At 40.7% G+C, this 21,306-nt stretch overlaps 1 long non-coding RNA gene across 1 annotated transcript; it reads right to left on the minus strand.

Moving 5' to 3' along the window:
- Window positions 1-3,629: 3,629 nt before the first annotated feature.
- Window positions 3,630-8,013, minus strand: LOC114632642. The gene is made up of 3 exons (XR_003713120.1): window positions 7,982-8,013; window positions 4,890-4,949; window positions 3,630-3,685 (listed from the first exon to the last, which is right to left on the minus strand). It is a non-coding gene; the product is annotated as an uncharacterized LOC114632642 (long non-coding RNA).
- Between the last annotated feature and the right edge of the window lie 13,293 nt (window positions 8,014-21,306).

Genomic DNA, 21,306 nt, shown 5'->3' on the forward strand with positions numbered 1-21,306 from the left:
AAAGAAGGCCAGGTGAACCAGTGCCTGTACAGCATCATCATCCACTGTCTGCTGGGATATATTTATACCCTTTCCAAACATTACCTGTCCTCTCCAGCATCTGCTCTAGCAGAACATCACATGCCCCCTTCTAGACAGCTTCCAGAAAAAACACCATGTGTCTGCTCTCAGCAAAACATCCCCCCCGCCAAGTGCCTGCTTCAGCAAAACATCCTCTCATGAGACAGTTTCCAGAAAAACATCACATGATACAACCGAGTCTTCAAAGAAACCAGAGATTTCCACTTCAGATATCCTTTGTATGAATTTTCTGATGACCTTTGAGGGACTCCTGAATCCAATAACCTGACAAAGTTTGTACATTCTGACTGACATATTCTTGACAACAGTCTTTAGCCTCTTAGCAGTAAAACATTTACACTAACCACAGAAACAGATCAAAACAATGAAATATAATAAAGGTTTGATTTTTTTGCTCACAAAATGTTCAACTACTAAAAATGTCAAGAGTTTTACTCCCAATATTTATTCAGGTAGCTTTCCTTCTTATCCTCTTTAAAAATGGCATTAATACATAGCATCCAAGGTCGACCTAGAAGCCAGATTCATTTTATTATTATTTTTTTCATTTATTTAGTATGGGGGAGGAGTAGAGTTGGAGGTGTCTTCTGCTACATTTGGAGGTCAGAGGGCACCTCTCTCTTTCCACCTAGTTTGAGGTAGAGTCTCTGTTGTTTCTTCCCCTGGTCATGTACTCAAGGGTACTGACCCAAGAGCTTTTAGCTGATTTCTCTTTATCCAGCTCCCGTTTCACAGTAGAAATGCTGGGATTACAGATACTTGTCAACATATCTTTCATTCTATGTGGTTTCAGGGGACCTAACTCAGGTTATTAGGCTTGTGTGGCAAGTGCTTTTTTTTTTTTTAATCAGATAAGACTTCCCCTGGGTCCTCACACTCATTTTATTCTGAGGGGCCCTGTCATATCTCGGGGGATCTCGTATTTATCAGACCTGGTTATGTCATAAATCATAGGCACCCTGTTCTAGCAGTCAGTCACAAAGTGAGGATTACAAGAAATGGAGACAGGAAATTCTAGAGGGGCTACTGCTTGAAGGAAAAATGAGATCATGACTTATGGACAGAATACCAGACTCTTTGATTTGTGAGATTTATCTAACAAGATATGGTTTCATATGGAAGGAGTTTTCATAGAAAGAGCCAGAAGCCTCTGTGAGTTCTTTGAAATTCCTACAGGTAGGCTTGGAACAAAGCTTTTCAAACATCCATAGTCAGTAATATGGTTTCTCCTGCTGAATCCTGCTTTTCTGTACATGTGTTGGGAGCCGACTCCTAGCCGAAAGCGGCTATCATCTTTGCAGCCATCTCGACCCATATACCCTGACAAGAGACTTGTTTTCAACAGCCTACAACAGCTGAGCACACTCTGATAAATATCTTGTTTTTCTCATATATCTTGTTTTGCTGTTTAGTGCCACCAGCTGCAAGGCGCACGTGATATCCACGCTGCTGAGTGCACGTGGTCTCCTCACTGCTAGCTAGGTGCACGTGCTGCTAGGTGCACGTGGTCTCCTCACTGCTAGCTAGGTGCACGTGATATCCACGCTGCAAGGCACATGACATAGTGCCTTCAGCTGTGCTTGTCCACGAGGGCAAGGCACGTGGTAAAGGGTATAAATACCCAGGATTTCCTTCCAATAAACGAGACTTGATCAGACTCCCTGTCTTGTCTCCATTCTTCGAGTCTCCGTCCCCACTCTCTCTCTTGCTAGGCCCTGACCCATGGACCGGAGCAGCAGAACGGGCGGTTACAAAATGGCCCCCAGAATGTGAGGCAGCTCGGGTTGCTACATAAATGCACTGACACCAAGAGCTGTTTCCTTACAGATTTTGAAGAGCTTTTTTTTTTTTTTTTTTTTTTTTGTCAAAATCTTCATAGGTCAAATGGATGATTCTTTTGTCAGAAAGATTTATCCTCAGGACATCCTCTCTCCCGGAATTCTCTGGTATATATTTAAAGCAGACCTTACCCATATTTACTGAGTTCATAAGACTTCTTCCAATAATGAATTCTCTGACGTAGTCTAAGGTTTGACTAAGATTCTAAGTCTTCAGCTAATTGGCTAAAAGTTTTCTCACATTCATTACACTGGAAGGATTTCTCCCCGTACAAGTTCTCTCATGGTCACTAAGGATTGCCTTTCATACAAATGATTCCCTATGTTGATTACACTTAAATGGTTTCTTTCCAGTGTGGATTATTTAGTGTACCCTAAGGGTTGATGTCAGGGAAAATTTTTTTTCACGGTCATGACATTTGAACAATTTCTCTCCTATGTAAATTCTTTGATGTTGAAGGAGATGATCCTTTTGCCAGAAAGATTTTTCAAGTTCATTACATTGGTAAGTTTTTTTTTTCTCTCACCTTAAGTTCTTTGATGTATTCTCCAGTTTGATTTCTGACCAGAAGTTTTTCCACATACAGTGCACTGAAAGGCTTTTGTTCCTGTGTGGATTCCCTGCTGTCCTCTGAAGGTTGACTGTTGTTCAAATGGTTTCTCACATCCACTACATTCATGTGATTACTCTCCTGTGTGGATTCTCCGTTGTCTCTTGAGAGCTGACTTCTGGACAAATGTTTTCTCACATCCGTTACATTTACACGGTTTCTCTGCCGTGTGGATTCTCTGCTGTGTACTGACTTCTGGGAGAAAGCCTTTCCACAGTCATTACATGCAGATGGTTTCTTGCCTGTGTGAGTTCTGTGATGTTGAACAGGATGTCCTTTCTGACAGAAGGATTTCCCACGTTCATTACAGTTGTAGGGTTTTATCTCACCGTGAGATCTTTGATATATTTTGTGTAGTGTCTGATATGGTCTATTTTCATGACATCTACATGACTTATCCTCAGTATGAGTCTTGTTCTTAGGTTCTAACAGATGTTCTCCTATGACAGTTTTCTAAGGTCAAAGGAACAGTGACTGCCTGCAACTATTCCCACATGCATTATATTCAAAGTGTTTCAGACTAATACATTCATCGTCTCCCTCCAGAGCTGACTGCTTCGAGGATGTTCTGTACTGGTAAAGACAAGGATGTTTCTCTGAGCTAATTCTTCTGTGGTCAGAGAAAGTTGTTTTTACTAGTTTTTCCTATACTCATTGTCTTCGCAGGGTTCCTCTTCTGTATAAGAATCCTTAAGTGTGACACAGCCCAAACACAGATTTTCCAGTTCCATTACCACTGAAATCTTGTTCCAATGTTTGAAACTTTGGGTGCTCAGGAAGATTCTCCTTATAGCTAAGACTTTTCATGCTTTGATTGCTTTCATAATGGCTCTCTCCTATTGGAGTTCTATCAGACCTAATTGTGAAAGGCAATTTCTCCCATCCATTGCGGTAACCTGCTTTTTCTTCCTTGTTGAAGAGTTTGTATTATTAATGACAGATTTAGAAGAACTTTGCAAGCTTACTGCCTGTGAGTCATATTTGCAGGAAATCTTTGTTGAACAAAATGGAGTGATATGAATAATAAATGGTTTTCTTGAAACTCATCTTCTCTGTTCAATGTTATATTAGTGATGAGTAGAACTCATTCTATGTATTTGTCCTTGATTTTATTTTCCCTCTGAATTAGGTCACCACCACTTCAATCTTCTAAAACTGAGAAAAGTTAAAAATATTTTATGAATTTATCACTCTTATTGATGGGGCTTGAAGTCATATAGTTTATGTTATACTGCAAACCTAGATTTCATTAAAGCAAATGGTGTTGATATAAATAATATAAATATAAGAGAGGAAACAAATAAAGAATGCCTTAGGTAGGCAATGACATATAGTGAGTACCATAGACAATATGAGGGTGGGTAAGAAAAACAGAAATAGAAGTTGTATATGGGATGGTTGTTTTAGGAAGAAGGGAAGTAGAGAAAAGAATGAATATAACACAGACTATAAACCTTAGAGCAATAAGAAAAAATTGGAGATTATATTATTAACAAAATAGGCCCAGTACATTTGGGTGTGGTGGAACAAACTTTTTTTTTTTTTTTTAATCCCAGCACTTGGGAGAAGCAGAGGTAGGAGGATCTCTATGAATTCCAGGATAGCGGACAGCCTGGGCTATAAGAGAAACCCTGTCTCAAAAAACCAAAAAAAAAAAAAAAAAAAAAAAGAGTTCCAGGATAGCCAGGATTATATAGACAGACCTAGTCTCAAAGAAAAAAAGAAAGAAAGAAAGAAAGAAAGAAAGAAAGAAAGAAAGAAAGAAAGAAAGAAAGAAAAAAAGAAAAAAACCCAAAAATAAAAAAAATAAATAGTCCCAGGCAGCAACAACTTTCCTTTGTTGATATGAGGGAGTTACAGCTTAACCTTTCCCTTATCTCTGAGCTGTGATTCGCAGAAATAAAAACAAGCAATTCTGATAAAAATCTGGTAAATTCTGATGAAAGAAACCCCATCCCGGGCTGGAGAGATGGCTTAGTGGTTAAGAGCACTGGTGTTCTTCCAGAGAACCTGGGTTCAATTCCCAGCAACCACATGGCAGCTCACAACTGACTGTAACACCAGTTCTAGGGGCTCTGACACCCTCACACAGACATAAATGCAGGAAAAACACCAATGAGCATAAAATAAAAATAAATTATATTTTAAAAAGCCAATCTCTGGGGACTGGAGAGACAGCTCAGCAGTTAAGGGCACTGACTGCTCTTCCAGAGGAACAGAGTTCAAATCCCATCACCCACATGGCAGCTCACAACTGTCTGTAACTCCAAGGACATATCCACATAGACATACAAGCAGGCAAAATGCCAATGGACATAACATAAAGAGTAAATAAACGTAAAAAAAAATAAAAGCTCACCTTTATAACTCCATATGATCTGGAGTTCCATTCTATCACGGCTGATTTATTCTAAAAGAACTAAAAAGAAGATTTATCTGGCTATATTGTCCTCAGTATCCACATTCGATATGATATGAGAGGTGTAGTTTACAATGGCGCATCATGGAAGGCCTTGTGCAAATATGACACGATTATGAAAGATCTCAATCAGGAGCTGCAGAGATAGCTCAGTGTCTTAGAGAACTTGTTACTCTTCAGAGAGCCCATGCTTGGTTCCAAGCATCTATATAGGCAGTTCACAACCACCTGTACTCCAGTTCCAGGGGATCCAGTGCTCTTTTCTCTGCAAACACCTCAACATACATGTGCACATAAACCCACACAGGTACACACACATACATGTAAATAAAATAATAATAAGAAAGGTCTGAATTCTCTGTATAATCTAAATATCATTTTTTTTGCTTGTTTGTTTTAGGTTTTGTTTTGTTTAGAGACAGGGTTTCTCTGTACAGCCCTGGATGTCCTTGGACTCACTCTGTAAACCAGGCTGGCCTTGAATTTAGAGATCTGCCTGCTTCTGCCTTTCAAATCTGGGATTAAAGGCAGGTACCAGTGTGCTCACAGCTTGCTGCTTTTTTTTAAAATTCTTTATGAATATAATAATATATGTTTCTAAACATATAATTGAATTTTGCCTGTTTCTAAATTTTAGATAAATGTAACCACACATGTTTCTTTATAGTTTGATTCTATGTAATTCTTTTCTATTTTACTTTTTTACTTTCTTGAGAGAGAATCTCACTTGGGTGATGTGGAACTCAGTAGCTATAAACTGGGATAGCCTGTAATTTACAGACATCTACCTATTTCTTGCCGGGCGGTGGTGGTGCACACCTTTAATCCCAGCACTTGGGAGGCAGAGGCAGGTGGATTTCTGAGTTCGAGGCCAGCCTGGTCTACAGAGTGAGTTCCAGGACAGCAAGAGCTACATAGAGAAACCCTGTCTCGAAAAAACAAAAACAAACAAACAAACAAACAAAAAAGAATATAACTATTTCTCCATTCTACTGCTAGTTAGTCAAATGTTTCCCAATATAAAACAGCATCCCCATTTGTAGTCTATTTTACACTCTAGAGAACATAATTACACTTTTGTAGTGTGCACAGCTAGCAAATGGAGCCCACGGTTATGTCACATTACTCTACTGGACAGCATCCTGATTTCACAGTGGTTTTGAGTTTACATTTCTGTCTGTGGAGATGGGTCCCTGATACTCCATATCCTTACTAGGATTTAACTGATTTGTTACTCTTGCCTGATCTTTTCTCTTAGTTCAACTTACATTTCATTGTATATTTTAATCTAGTGTTCCACAAAAGCGAATGCGATTCAGTACATTTCTAGACTTACTTGCCATTTTGAAGGTTTCTGTTCAGTCTTTTACCCACGTTTCAGTTAGTTTGTCTGCCTTTCCCAACATCTGTAGTAAACTGATCTCTTCTACACTACTTGCTCTACACACCTGTCCTGTAACTCTGGCTTTTTGTCCCTTTAATATTATTTTTATTATTTTTTTAATTTATATTTGTTGTGTATAGTTTGTGCACAAGTATGTACATACACATCCACATGCCAGTGGTATATATTACATATAGGTGTTTTCTTTAATCAATGTTTATTCCTGTGGGACAACTGGATGAACAGTGAACTCCTAGAATCTGCATGTCTCCTATATCTCCAGTGTAAGGGTTACTGGCACATGCAGTAATAACCCTAGTTATTTAATTTGAGTGCCTGGGATTCTTACTCACATCCTCAAGCATGTATGGCAAATGCTTTTTACCAATGAGTCATTTCTCAAGCCTGTGCCGGATCATTTTACTGTCAACTTGACACAAGCTGAGGTCATCTGAGAGGAGGGAACCTCAATTGGAAAAATACCTCCATAAGATCAGGCTGTTGGCAAACCTGTAGGACATTTTCTTGTTTAGTGATTAATTGGGGAGGGCCCAGGCTATTGTAGGTAGTGCTATCCCTTGTCTGGTGGTACTGAGTTCTATAGGAGAGCAGGCTGAGTAAGCCATGGGGAACAAACTGGTAAGGTTCCTGCCTGTTCTGACTTTTTTTTTTCTAGGATGAACTACAATGTGGAAGTGTAAACCAGATAACCCTTTCCTCTCCAATTTGCCTTTGGTCATAGTGTTTTATCACAGCAATAGAAACCCCTAAGACCATCATGTCTTAGTTAGGGTTTTATTACTGTGATATGACACCATGACCATGGCAACTCTTATAAAAGAAAACATTTAACAGGGGCTGGCTTACAGTTCAGAGGTTTAATTCATTATGATCATGGCTGGGAGGATGGCAGAGTGCAGGCAGGCATGGTGCTGGAGAAGGAACTGAGAGTTCTACATGTTGATACACAAGCTGCAGGGAGAGACTACTGTACTATGCCTAGCATATGAGACCTCAAAGCCTGTTCCCACAGCGACACAGTTCCTTCAGCAAGGCCATATCGACTCCAACAAGGCCATACCTCTTAATAATGCCACTCCCTCTGGGCCAAGCATTCAAACACATGACTCTATTGGGGCCATGACTATTCACCACAAAGTCCTAATGTTATCTTATATAAACAAAGTTTTAAAATTTATTTTGGTCAGGTATGGTAGTGCATGCTTTTAGTCCTAACACTGGGGAGGCAGAGGCCAGTGGATCTCTATGAGTTCAAAGCCTGGGTAACAAAGTAAGTTTTAGACCAGCCAAAGATACATAGTGAGATCCTGTTTCAAATTTATTTGAAAACTTTTGTTTTTTAATTTGTTTTTCTGAGCCAGAGTCTTGCAATGTTGCCCAGCTGGCTTTGAACTCTTGGACTTAAGGAATTCTCCCAGCTCAGTGTTCCAAGTAGGTGAGACCTTAGGTGTGTGCTATCACGACCCATGTTACAACATTTAAATTTTTGATGAAGTCAAGCTTAGCAATAATTTTTCATTATCTAGACTTTTGGTATTTTTATCGTTTTCACACAAGCCTTGCAAAACAAAGGTGTTTGCCCCTATAAGCACCGTTAAGTTCTGTTTATTGGTGTTTAGCAGCTCACCTGGGTGACTGCAGTTTGAGAATGTCTCCTCTGAGAGCCAAGGTGCTTCTTGTTACAACCTGAATATCACCTCTGGTTTGGAAATGCAGAACCCTGTTGACAGAGAACACATGAGAGCTGCGTGATCCAGGTCCCGCAGTGTCTTCCTCCCACTCTCAGGCTCAGGGAAACATCTTCTCACCAGAACCAGACCTCCAGCGACAAAGGTGGCCTGGCCGGGCCCCATACCCTCCAGCACTCACAGTGGCGCTCTCCACCACAGGACAAACAGCCAGCCTGGTGCCACCTGTACCTGTGAAAGCCAAGGGAGGATGCAGTTCCCAGAAGGCTGCACAATAACTTTAGCTATCTCAGACTACATCTCCCAGAATTTTCCACCTCTGGTCAGTTAGCTCATCCTGGTGTTTGTTCTTGAAAAGTTTAGGGAATAATAAGGTGCAATGGAAAGTCTATCTTGATACCTGAAACCCAAGCCGAGCACCAGAGACTGTGGTTTAGATCTTATAACAGAAGAGCAAATACATGTGTGTCCTGGATAGCATCTTGGTTGCAGGGACCAAGCTGAAAAATGCATCCAGGATCAATAAGTGAAGCTTGTTTATGGACTGGATATCACACTTATATTTTAAAAAGTTACAGTGACTCCTATTACCTGTAACTGTAGTACTGTTATGTAGGTAACTAGTGTCACTTTTTTCAACGATGTATATTAAAGTACTTCAAGTATACCACCTCTAGGGCTAGGGATATCTCCTGTACACATCTACCTGTCGAATCTACATATTTTTCATGCTTTCCACATTTTATATGAAGGAAACTGTAAAGCACCTACTTGTGTGTTTTTATGTATGCTGGTGGAGGTTAGTAATGGGGTTCTCTGCTTCTACTATATGGGTGCTGCAATCAAGCTCAAGAGTTGGCAGCAGATACTTTTACCCTCAGAGTCAATCTTGCCCCATCTTGCTGGCCCTTGCCAAAACATTTTAATATGAAGCTTGTGCAGGGAAAAGTCTGGACTGTCATTTTGTTGCATAGCTGTTCCTTCCAGATTCTTTCAGACTCAAGAGACTGACCAAACTCGGGAGTAAAAATTGTTTGAGGAAGGAAGGCTTATTCTGTCTGTTTGCATTTTGCACCAGGAATGCCAACTTTCGTGACCTGCCACCCATACTGGCATGTGGGGTTCTTCAACCACGCACATACTGTTGAGTCATTCGTGGTCCTGCAACTAACCCCAATAAATCTATTGATTCATCAAACTAGACTTGAATTGAATCCTTTTTTTTTTTTTTTGACTGTGGTTGGAGCCATGCAACATGGCTCCTAATTGCCCTTGAATTCAGCATGGCCAAGAGAATACACAGACGAACAACTATTGTGAACAAAGCTGTTCACTGAAACAAAATTTAGGAAACTGAGTTTACTATCATCATATGAGAATAACGCCTGTGATCCTGTATCTGGAAAAACAATAAAAACTTTTTAAAGCCAGGCAGTGATGGCCCACACCTTTAATCCCCACATTTGGGAGGCAGAGACAGGTAGACTTCTGACTTTGAGGCCAGCCTGGTCTACAGAGGGAATTCCAGGACAGCTAGGGCTACACAGAGAAACTTTCTGTCTCAGGGAGAAAAAAAAAGCTATTTGCTAGTAGTAGTAGTAGTAAAAAAAAAAAAAAAAAAAAAAAACCAAAAAAAAAAAAAACCCTGAAAGCATGCTCAAACTCACATAAGAAAACTAGCTTCACATTGTGTCTTTTTGGAGGCTGCTGAACTTTTGCACACACACCTTCTGAAGTTGCAATGGAACTTCAACATAATGCAATGGAAACCACTGAGCAAATCTGATGACAACCTAATCACTCACACACACAGGCAGACACTCACTTTGGTTATTTTATGACAGACATTTTATATGGTAGTGAGAGAATAAGTTTCAATTAGCAATAAGAGAACCAACTAGTATAGTTTAGGTGAATATAATCTTAATGATGACCCTAATGAAAACCTTAAATATATTAGATGAAAGGACCATAATTTCTTTAATAATTAATTAACTAATTATTTTGTTTTGAGACATGGTCTCCCTATGTAGCTCTGGCTGTCCTGGGACTCACTATGTAGACCAGACTGGTCTTGAATTCACAGAGATCCACCTGCCTCTGATTCTGAATGCTGGGATTAAGGGGTATGCACTACCATGCCTGCCTGATTTCCTTTTGTAAAGCAGACTTTGTGTGTGTGTGCATTGTGAGGGGGTCAGAGGAGAAGTCTCAGGAAGTAGTCCTTACCTCCCATCTCGTTGAAGCAGGGCTCTCTTGTTTCTGCTGCAGAGCTTTTCAATCTAGGATAGCTGGCTGAAGAGCTTCCCAGAAATTCTCCTACCTCCCTCTCCATCCCCCACCTCACTGTTGGAGTTACGGGATTACAGATACCACCACATCAGGCTTTTTACTGAGTTCCAGGGACGGGATCTTGGATTGCTAGACTCTCCTGACTAGTGGTTTTACCTGCTGAAACATCTCAGCAGTCCAAATGATGTAATACCAGCACTTGGTAAGTAAAGGCTGGAGGATCAGAAGTTCAATGTCTTTTCTATCTACATATCGAGTTCAAGGGCAGCACAGACTTCCTGAGACCTGGCTGCAAACAAAACAGGACAACAAAAACTTTAACATGCAGTTTTCTTCTATCAGATTTAAATAACACTGTGTTTGCTTTCATGTCATGCTTTTTTTTTGTGTGTGTTCTACCTTAAAAAAAAATCCAGCATGTCACAAAATAAAACTAGTTTCTTCTTCTTCTTCTCCTTCTTCTTCTTCTTCTTCTTCTTCTTCTTCTTCCTCTTCCTCTTCCTCTTCCTCTTCCTCTTCCTCTTCCTCTTCCTCTTCTTCTGTTGTTGTTTTTCAAGACAGGGTTTCTCTGTATAGCTCTGGCTGTCCTGGAACTCACTCTGTAGACCAGGCTGGCCTCGAACTCAGAAATCCACCTGCCTTTGTCTCCCAAGTGCTGGGATTAAAGGTGTGCACCACCACTGCCCAGCCATTTTGTTTTTAAACAAAACTTGTACTTTGTTTTGCTAGTGTATACAATTTACCTGGAATAGTTTTTAGTTAGATTTATTCAATATTTATGTATGCTTTGCCTGCCTGTATGTACGTGCATCACTTGCATATGTGGTGCCTCTGGAGGTCAGGAGAGAGCTTTGGAGCCCCTGGAAATGATGTTACAAATGGTTGTAAGCTGCCATGTTCTCTCACAGAGCAACAAATGTGACTAACCATTGAGCCATCTCTTCAGCCCTGAGTAAATTTTATATATGAAAGATCAAGGTGTTTGAGATATGTGAATATCTGGTTATGTTAACACCAATTTTGAAATCAGTTATCCCTTCCCCATCCGCAATCTGTAACCACAGAACACACAGTGACTTTCAGGTGTAGCACAGAGGGTTTAAAGAAGGAAAGAACATGTTGTTTCACATAAAGCAAGAAAAGGCCTGAGCAGATTACAGCTTTTCTTGAATACATGAGTTATGTGACTCATGGAGCAAAAGTTGACCAACGTAGAGTCAGGGAGTGGCAAACCTGTTGGAACATGATTGTTAAGTAACTGAAACTCTCATACAAGTTAAAATGTTGGATATAAAGTACAGTAATGTCATAAGTGAGGGAATTGTTTCCCAGGGGTTCCCATACCACTGAGGGGAAAACAGAGGTTAACTATGTTATATGCAATAGTCACCCCAAAATAACACAAAACTATACAGGAAGCACTGACTTTGAAATTGGCCTTTCTAAAGTGTATGTCGGAAGGTACCAGGACAAGAGGAATGTGACAGAGCACTATGAATTTCCAAATTTCCCATTAATATGCATGTAGAAAGCTGCAGTTAATGTCAGAATTGCTTATAAAGCAAGGGAGACATAATTCTTTTACATCTATGAATATATATATATGTGTGTGTGTATATACACACATATATATATATTCTGTTAAGTGGCATGGTTATATTCCTAAAACAGGCAACTCAAAGTGCTCACCAGCTGCTTTTCTGTCAGTTCTAACCTTGCCACAGGTGACACAGAGGTAGACTGAGAGCTATAAATAAATCCACTTTCCCATTTTTATTATTTTATGGTTTTGTTTTTTTTTTCGAGACAGGGTTTCTCTGTGTAGCCCTGGCTGTCCTGGAACTCACTCTGTAGACCAGGCTGGCCTCGAACTCAGAAATCCTCCTGTCTCTGCCTCCCAAGTGCTGGGATTAAAGGTGTGTGCCACCACCACCCGGCAGTTTTATGTATTTTTTTTAAGAAACATGGTCTCAAAATGTTCACAGACGTTTTATTCACAGTAGCCCCAAACTAAAAAACAAAGATATCGACCCACTGATAAGGAGAACAAATGTCAATGTTTGAACAAAGGAGTCCTTGGCAAAACAGAGTAAACCACTACCACACAGAAACACACACGAACCTCAGAAACCTTACGCTCTGTAAAACAGGCCACACTACCGACTGTATGTAGTTAATCATTCTACTCATAAGTGTTGCATGGTAAAACCACGACAGGAAGTTTGTTAAGGTAAAGAAAGCAGTGTGAGACCCAGAGACTCAGGCGACTCCCTGCTCCCTGCCTGATTCCTGACCAGGAACACATGCCATGTTCCTCAGATAAAAGAAATGTGTCCTATGGTCATGTAGGCCCGAAACAAGTTTTCCATGCTAATGAGGTACCTAGAGGCCCAGAGGGCTTAGCCAATAAGCTTCCCTTCCCAAACATTCTCCCCTGTAAAAGGTATTTAATCTCTGGCCTACCTTGAGAAATGGGCATGGTCCGTTATGCATCCATTTTCCAACACAAACAACCAATAAACTCTTTAGAACCATGGACTGTCTCTTTTACCTAGTAGATATGGAAGCCAGGAGAAGGTCTAGGAACCCCCTGTAACTGGAGTTATAGGTAGTTGTGAGTTACCATGTGGGTGCTGGAAATTGAACCTAGGTCCTCTGGAAGAGCAGCCAGTGCTCTTGATCACTGAGCTGTCTACTTAGTTATATATGTTATTTTGTCTTTTTTTTTTTTTTTTCAGAGCTGAGGACCGAACCCAGGGCCTTGCGCTTGCTAGGCAAGCGCTCTACCACTGAGCTAAATCCCCAACCCCTACTTAGTTATATATGTAAACAATAATTCCCCATGACCTCTTCCTGTAGCCTCTATGACCTCTATTCCCTTTGACTGTATATTTGCATGACTCAGGTACTTCATATCAATGAATCATACAGTGCTTGTCTGTTTATGTCTGGCTTATTTCACTTAGCATGCTTTCAGAGTTACAGAATGTGACTGTAAAAGTAACTTTTATTCTCCAGTAGTAATTGTCATCTCAGAGGCTTACTGCCTCTATCTGCTAACCTAAGCTTACTCCAAGAAGTTTCTAGCTTCTATACAATTTTATCTAGTCCTAGAATGCTTTCAGTCTCTGAGACTTGCTGCTGAATAGGCTCACTACTTCCTAGTTCTTTCTGATCTCTGGCTGGCTGGTTGAACTGAGCTTTTCTGGCTCAAACTCTTCTCTAAACTGACTGATTCAATCTGACTTCTCTCTCTGGGCCTCCCCTGAGTTGTTCTGTGTGACCTCAAACTAACTTTAACAATCTGTTCTAATCTGGTTCCTTCTCATTCTCTGGCTCATTTTTGTTTTTACCTGTGTCTAGCTTGTTCCTTCTCTGCAACCTGATTCTGTAAAACTCTTTCGGTAAAATCTGCTTCCTTGTTCTCTTCTCCCCGAGCTACTCTCTGTTAAGTAGCCTCCCTTTCCTCTCTCTTCTCCTAAGAATTGGGTATATCCTATCCTGTCAAATCTTTCTCTGATTCGTCACTCTGTCTGCCACTCAATTTCAAACATCAAAGAAATTTTTTATTATCTATGTGAGAAGCTTAAGGTTTATAAATTTTATCCTGCTCAAGAAACCTTTATAAGCCGGGAGGTGGTGGCACATGCCTTTAGTCCCAGCACTTGGGAGGCAGAGACAGGCGGATTTCTGAGTTCGAGGCCAGCCTGGTCTACAGAGTGAGTTCCAGGACAGCCAGGGCTACACAGAGAAACCCTGTCTCGAAAAGCCAAAAAAAAAAAAAAGAAAAAAAAAAAGAAAAAGAAACCTTTATAATCATTCACTGACTTTCAAAGACCTCTCTCTCTCTCTCTCTCTCTCTCTCTCTCTCTCTCTCTCTCTTCCTTTTTTGTTTTTTTTTCAAGATAGGGTTTCTCTGTGTAGCCCTGGCTATCTTGGAACTCACTCTGTAAGACCAGGTTGGCCTCGAACTCAGAAATCCACCTGCCTCTGCCTCCCAAGTGCTGAGACTAAAGGTGTGCGCCACCACTGTCTGGCAAGACATCACTTTCAAACATGAATGTTTCCTTCTATAAACTAACCTTACCTTCATTGCTTGGGATTAAAGGTATGTACTAAGTAAGGGCTGAGTCACATCACAACTAGAAACAGGACTTTTCAGTAAAAACACAATCTCAGGGTTCATAATATGATCAAATATCCTGCAACATGTGTCAGACTATCATTCCTTTTGAGGGTCAATGACACACCATGATATGTATGTGCCACTGGAAAAAAAAATCTATTTATAGCCAGGTGGACATAGTACACATCTTTAATCCCAGTACTTAAGAGGCAGAGGCAGGTAGATCTTTGAGTTTGAAGTCAGCCTGGTCTACAGATCAAATTCCAGGACAGCCAAGGCTACACAGAGAAAACTTGTCATGAAAAAACAAAAACAACAAAAATCTATTTATGTGTTGATGGTCATTTGTATTATACCCACCATCCACATTCTGTAAGCAATGTGGTTATGGGCATGGGGCAGAAGTAACTATTTTAACCCTTGCTTTCAGTTCCTTCGGTACATCCAGATGCTCACTGGTTTGCGGTTACATCCTAAAAAACCCATCATAAGTTGAAATAGTGTACGTCAAAATCCAACTTAATACTTGCAATCCAGCAAACATCATAGCTTAGCCTAGCCTACATTATTATTACCCTTAAGCAAGCTACATTTATTATTGTGTATATCTGTTTATTTGTGTGCACAGGTGCATACCACAGCATGAATTTAGAGGTTAGAGGCCAAACTGCCAGGAACCAGTTCTCTCCTTCTATCATATGGGTCTAGAGATAGAACTCAGGCAATTGGTCTTGGCAGCAAATGCCCTTACCTGCTGGGTCATCTCCTGGGCCTAGCCTATATGAAATATCCTTCAGAATAAGTAAGTGTATTAGCTAACAAAGTTGTAAAATAATCAAACGCAGACAAAATATAACAAGGTGACAAGTATCTCATATAATTTCTTAGATGCACTCCACTGTAGAGTATAGTGATTGTTGTTTGTCTTCATGATCCTCTGGCTTACTAGGGAATACAGCTTCCTGTCATCTCCCAGCATCACGAGAGAATATTATTTAGCACATCTCACATATGGTTAGCCAAGGACAAGAACCAAATTTAAATTCAAAGTATAGTTTCTGTGGCGGGAAAGATGGCTCAGTAAGTAAAGTATTAAGACCTCCTAAAATGTATATAAACAGGGCTAGAGAGATGGCTCAGCAGTGAAGAGCACTGACTGCTCTTCTAGAAGTCCTGAGTTCATTTCACAGGAACCACATGGTGGTTCACCACCCTATGTAATGGGATCTGCTGCCTTCTTCTGGTGTGCATGAAGACAGCTACAGTGTACTCATATACATAAAATAAATAAATTTAAAAAAATAAACAAAGGTAGGTATCCTAGTGCTGATTTCAATGTCTGGTTACTGCATACATGAACTCACACAAACATGAACACACACACAAACATGTACACATGTGCATTTGTGTGTGTGTGCACACGTGTGTGCGTGCATGCTTTCCCACTAGAACTGCTAAGATGGAGACCATCTGTACTTAGGAGTGGAGCTGTTGTACTATAGAAGGCTTCCTTTAACCTAGGCACTGCCTCAGGGTGCCCACCACAGCAGCTTCTCATACAAGCAATCCTAATGGACACGAGGTGGCATCTCAGTGTGGTTTGGTTTATATTTCCATAAGGTTAGCAGTTCTGAGCATTTTTTAATGAGCCGATTCATCATTTGTGTATCTTCTTTACAGAAATGACAATGTAAAACTCTTGCCTATTTTTGAATGGGTTGTTATTATAGGTGTTCATAGGACTAATATTATGAAGCCCTTATCCCTTGGGTGACTCTATTTGTAGATAGGCTTGTGAGTATGAGTAATTAAGGCTAATGAAACCACAAGGTAGCTGAACGGATTAGTGTCTTTATAAGAGAGATACCAGACAGTGCTCCCCTTTTCTCTATTTCCTTCTCCTCTTCCACTCCCTGTGAGTACAGAGGAAAGGTCATGTGAGGACACAGGGAGAGGCAACAGTCTGAACGCCAGCCAGGAGAGAGGCCACCAGAAACCAATCTTGCAAAACTTCAATTCTTCAATTTCCAGCCTCCAAAACTAAGAACATACGTGTCTATTGTTTAAGTCATCTGTCTGTGGTATTCTGTTCCGGTGACCTGAGCAGACTAACATATTCATAAGAGAAAAAAATGATGAAAAATTGATCCATGTAACATCTCCTGTTCTAAGGAAGATATTATTAAGACTTGAAAAGGCACCCAGCTTGACAACACATGTCTTTAATTCCAGGACATGGAAGGCAGAAGCAGGCAGATCTCTGTGAGTCTGAGGCTGGACTTGGTGAATTCTAGACCAACCTGATCTATATAGTGAGACCCTGCCTCTCTCAAACAAACAAACAAACAAACAAACAAACAAGCAAACACGAATAGAAGAAATTGGTGTAATAGCATATACCTATAAGCCTTGGACTCAGGGAGCTGAGTGGGGAGGACCTAATGAGACCCTTCTAAGATTCTATCAGAGGATATAGTGAGACCCTATCTAAGAAAGGAAGGAAGTCTGTGGAGAAAAACACGTGAGAAAATAAGTCACGAATCCCCAAAGGAATATTTTATAGTACACAGAGCTCTCTAAATAGTAATAACATGCTCGTTATTAAATATTAGGGGAAGGCAAATTTAAACCAAATGGAAATACTGTTAAATGCCTAATGTAATAGATTAAATGTAAAAAGAAGAAATAATGATGTTATTGAATGCTAGTAAAGATATAGATAGATCCTTGGTGCTGGAAAGATGGCTCAGTGGTTAAGAGCACCGACTCTCTTCCAGAGGTCCCAAGTTCAAGTCCCAGCAACCACATGGTGGCTCACAACCATCTGTAATGGGATCTGATACCCTCTTCTGGTGTGTCTGAAGACAGACAGAGACAGTGTACTCATATAAATAAAATAATTAAAAAAAAAAAACCTGCTGGGCGGTGGTGGTGCACGCCTTTAGTCCCAGCACTTGGGAGGCAGAGACAGGCGGATTTCTGAGTTCGAGGCCAGCCTGGTCTACAGAATGAGTTCCAGGACAGCCAGGGCTATACAGAGAAACCCTGTCTTGAAAAAATAAATAAATAAATAAATAAATAAATAAATAAATAAATAAATAAAATAATTTTTTTTAAAAGTGTAGATCCTGGGCCAGCAAAATGGTTTAATGGATAAAGGTGCTTGCTGTACAACCTGATACCCTGGATTTGATCCCTGCAACTCACTGTAGAGAGAATGTACTCCTGAAAGTTGTTCTCTGACCTCTACAAGCCCATATGTATGCACCCAAGCATGTATATGCGGGGGCGCGCGCACACACACACACACACACACACAAATATATATAATATAATTACATATATAATATAACAACAATAATAATAAAGATAATAAAAACATACCAAGTTTAGTTGGGTATCGCAGCACATGCCTACAATTGCAGCACTTGGGAGATAGAGACAGGAAGACCAAGAGTCTAGTACCACTCTGGATTACCTGAGATTCATCTTAAAACAAACAGACAGACATACAACAGTAAATATGCAGAGACTTAGCATCCCTAGAATCTTTAGTGCTGGTGGAGATGCAAAGTGGCACAGCCACTTTGTAATATATTAAAAAGGAACAGCCAGACTGGTTTCTGTTTTATTATTAAATTTATATTATATAATTTATTAAAATATTAAATAATAATTTTTTTGGGAGACAGGGTCTCTCTATTTTGTAGCTCTGGCTTTCCTGGAACTCAATATTTAGACAAAGCTGTCCTTGAGCTCACAGAGATCCACGTGCTTCTTCCTGTGTGTTGGAATGAAAGTAGTGCACTATCACACTTGGCATTTGTATTGTTATTATTGTGTGTGTCTGGGTGAAGGGATCAGAGAACAGAAGTAGGTCTCTCATTTCAACATGTGGGTTCAGGGATCAAATCATATTGTCAGGCTTGAGTGGTAAAACACTGGTCCCTGACTGTTTCTTATAGTGTTATACACTTATAAGACCCAGTAACGCCACCTTCTTCTTATTGTTAAACCTTAGAGGACGAAAACATTCAATATTTATGGGTGGAAACCACCCACACATATATGAATGAATTGGGGATTAGCTATGCAATGATCACCATTCATCAAAAACAACGAGCCAAAATATGAACATCATGCCTGTGGCCGACTCAGTGCAATGAGTCTTTGATTCCTGAGGCGTTCACTGAAGATGTTGCTTCAGACAGTCAACCATAACTCTCAGGTCCAGTTTCAGCAAAGTTTTAAGTGAATCAGAAGAAATGACCATGGAAGCCAGGTGTAAGGGCACGCACCTGTAATCTAAGCACTTGAAGACCAAGGTAGGAGGATTCTAAATTTGAGGTCAGTCTGGGATGCATAGCAAGACCATTGAAAACCCTGGCAACTCTGACTTGCTTCTGATTGTCAGAGAGGTGTAAGGTCAGAAGGCTGCTTTCTCTTCTGGAGAAAAGTCTGATCCCGGTAGCTCCCTGCTTCCCAGTTCACAGCTCACTACTCTCAAACAACAGTAGTTACCAGACGCTAAAACCTGGAAATTAATTTGGGAATTACAAACACAGGCTTGCAAGGCACTGGCTAGATCTGACAGGACACACCATAATCCTTAGAAAGCGTCTCATGTGGGTACCTATGAGCTGACAGATCACTGTGAAGACCGAGATGTGAAGACTGTAGACAGGTGCAGAATTAGAGCCGGAGACAGGAAACCAATCATCCCTACCCTTGAATCAGCACTTCCTCAACACCAGTTTTGTAGCCTGACCACATCCCTCCACCCACTTGAGCCTAGCTTGTTATCTTTAATGAGGACAGCTATGCTGACCTCACAGTGCTATGAAGTTTATGTAAGACTCCCAGTGTAAACAACAGCGTGTTTTCTAAACAGAGGAGCAGCTGTCAATCAGGACTTAGGAACCTGTACAAGGTTGTTTTGTGATCGCAAGCTTTAAAACAAGGCCACGCGGTCAATAATGATTAAAATCCCCGTGTTTGGTTGACCAGTGGATTCTTACCTAGGGCAGAGATGGAATTTGCTGGGAGTTTATGGCTCCAGAGCTCGGAGTCTCCCTGCAGACCAGCGCCTGCGAGCCCTAGCACGATGTCAGGCAGGTCTTGGGTCCTGCAGACCTGGCTGCACCCACCGCCTGGGCACTCATTCCCACCTACAACCCCGGCGCTCCTACATACACTAGGGGGCTGGAGCTTGGACCCCCAGGCTTCCTGCTCCCGCCCTGTAGTTCACTATGGATTCTGCCAGTTTCAAGGAAACTGTCCCCGGACTCCATCCCACCCTAGCTGCGCATCCTCCAGGTCGCTAACACCTTGTCACAGCTTTGGCCAGTGTAGATGGAGTTCAGAAGACCCAGTTCAGGACTGCAGCTTTGGGGTTGTGGGTGGGGTTAAGCCTGGCGCATTCCAGACTACATTTCCCATAAATCTCCTTGCCTTGAGGTGGTGACGTTCAGACTTTAACCCTTCACCACTGGTTGGAAGAGGCTCTGTTTGAATACTCCCAGACTAAATTTGTGGGCTAAACTTCAGTTCTGCAACCCACTACAACGCGTGGTCTTTCACCAAATCCAGACTGGAGAAAACAAAACAAAACAAAGCAAAACAAAACAAAATACAGTTGTCAAAACATTGGAAACAATTTGAGGATTTTTGTTGTTGTTGTTGTTGTTTCGAGACAGGGTTTCTCTGTGTAGTCCTGGCTGTCCTGGAACTCACTCTGTAGACTAGGCTGGCCTCGAATTCAGAAATCTGCCTGCCTCTGCCTCCCAAGTGCTGGGATTAAAGGCGTGCACCACCACTCAATTTGAGAAATTTGAATGTGGGTTGGTAATTAGAAATTTATGGAATCCGCTGGGAGTGATGCACATACATTTTAATCACAGCTTTCTGAGAAACAAGAGGGTTGTCACAAATTCAAGGACAGTCAGGTCTACACAACGAGTTCTAGGCTAGCCAGTGTTAGAGAGTGAGCCTCTGCCTTATACAATAAAACAATTTAAAAAAAATTACACTTACTTTAACCAGAACTATATTGAACAATATCCTTATAAAGGAACACACAACAAAGTATTAGACATTCAAATTATCTTTGCTAATTCACTTTATAATTTATTTTTTCACAAAGACTCTTCAAAGAAAACCATAAAAAAAAGTGTATGTTTTCTTAAACCAAGGGCATGGCTACAGATTTGCTTTTTCAGTTTTTACCCTTTTGTGTGCTTGACATTTTTGCAATTCAAAGACAAAAAGAGATAAGGATTCTTCATTAATGTGCCCTTTAAACTCAAAGAGAAGCCAAAATAAGTATCTCATGGGAATGTTAGAGTTACTTAAATATGGATTACAACAGGGCCATAAAAGTATTTGGAACCAATAGAATTTATTTCAGGACGCCCCCTCAAAAAAAAAAAAAAACAAACCAAAACCAGAAACCAACAACCTTTTCCCTTAAGTTAGGGGATATGAGCATAATATAGATATATGAAGCATGTGTCTGGCCAATATTAACACTAGTCATTCTTCTATGAGGCGATAAGTTTAAACTTTGGATCCTAATCACATGGAAGAGGGAGAAGGGATAAAGGCCTAGTTCAGTCAGTAGAGTGTCTATCACGCAGGAAGCCCTGGGCATCATGTTAGCATTGCATGAAACCTGTTCTGTGGGAAGTATTTTGCTGGGCGGTGTTGGCACACGCCTTTAATCCCAGCACTTGGGAGGCAGAGGCAGGTGGATTTCTGAGTTCGAGAGTTCGAGGCTAGCCTGGTCTACAGAGTGAGTTCCAGGACAGCCAGGGCTACACAGAGAAACCCTGTCTCAAAAAACAAAAC

Source organism: Grammomys surdaster, unplaced genomic scaffold, assembly GCF_004785775.1.
Source record: "Grammomys surdaster isolate TR1022 unplaced genomic scaffold, NIH_TR_1.0 375, whole genome shotgun sequence".
Lineage (NCBI taxonomy): Eukaryota > Metazoa > Chordata > Mammalia > Rodentia > Muridae > Grammomys > Grammomys surdaster.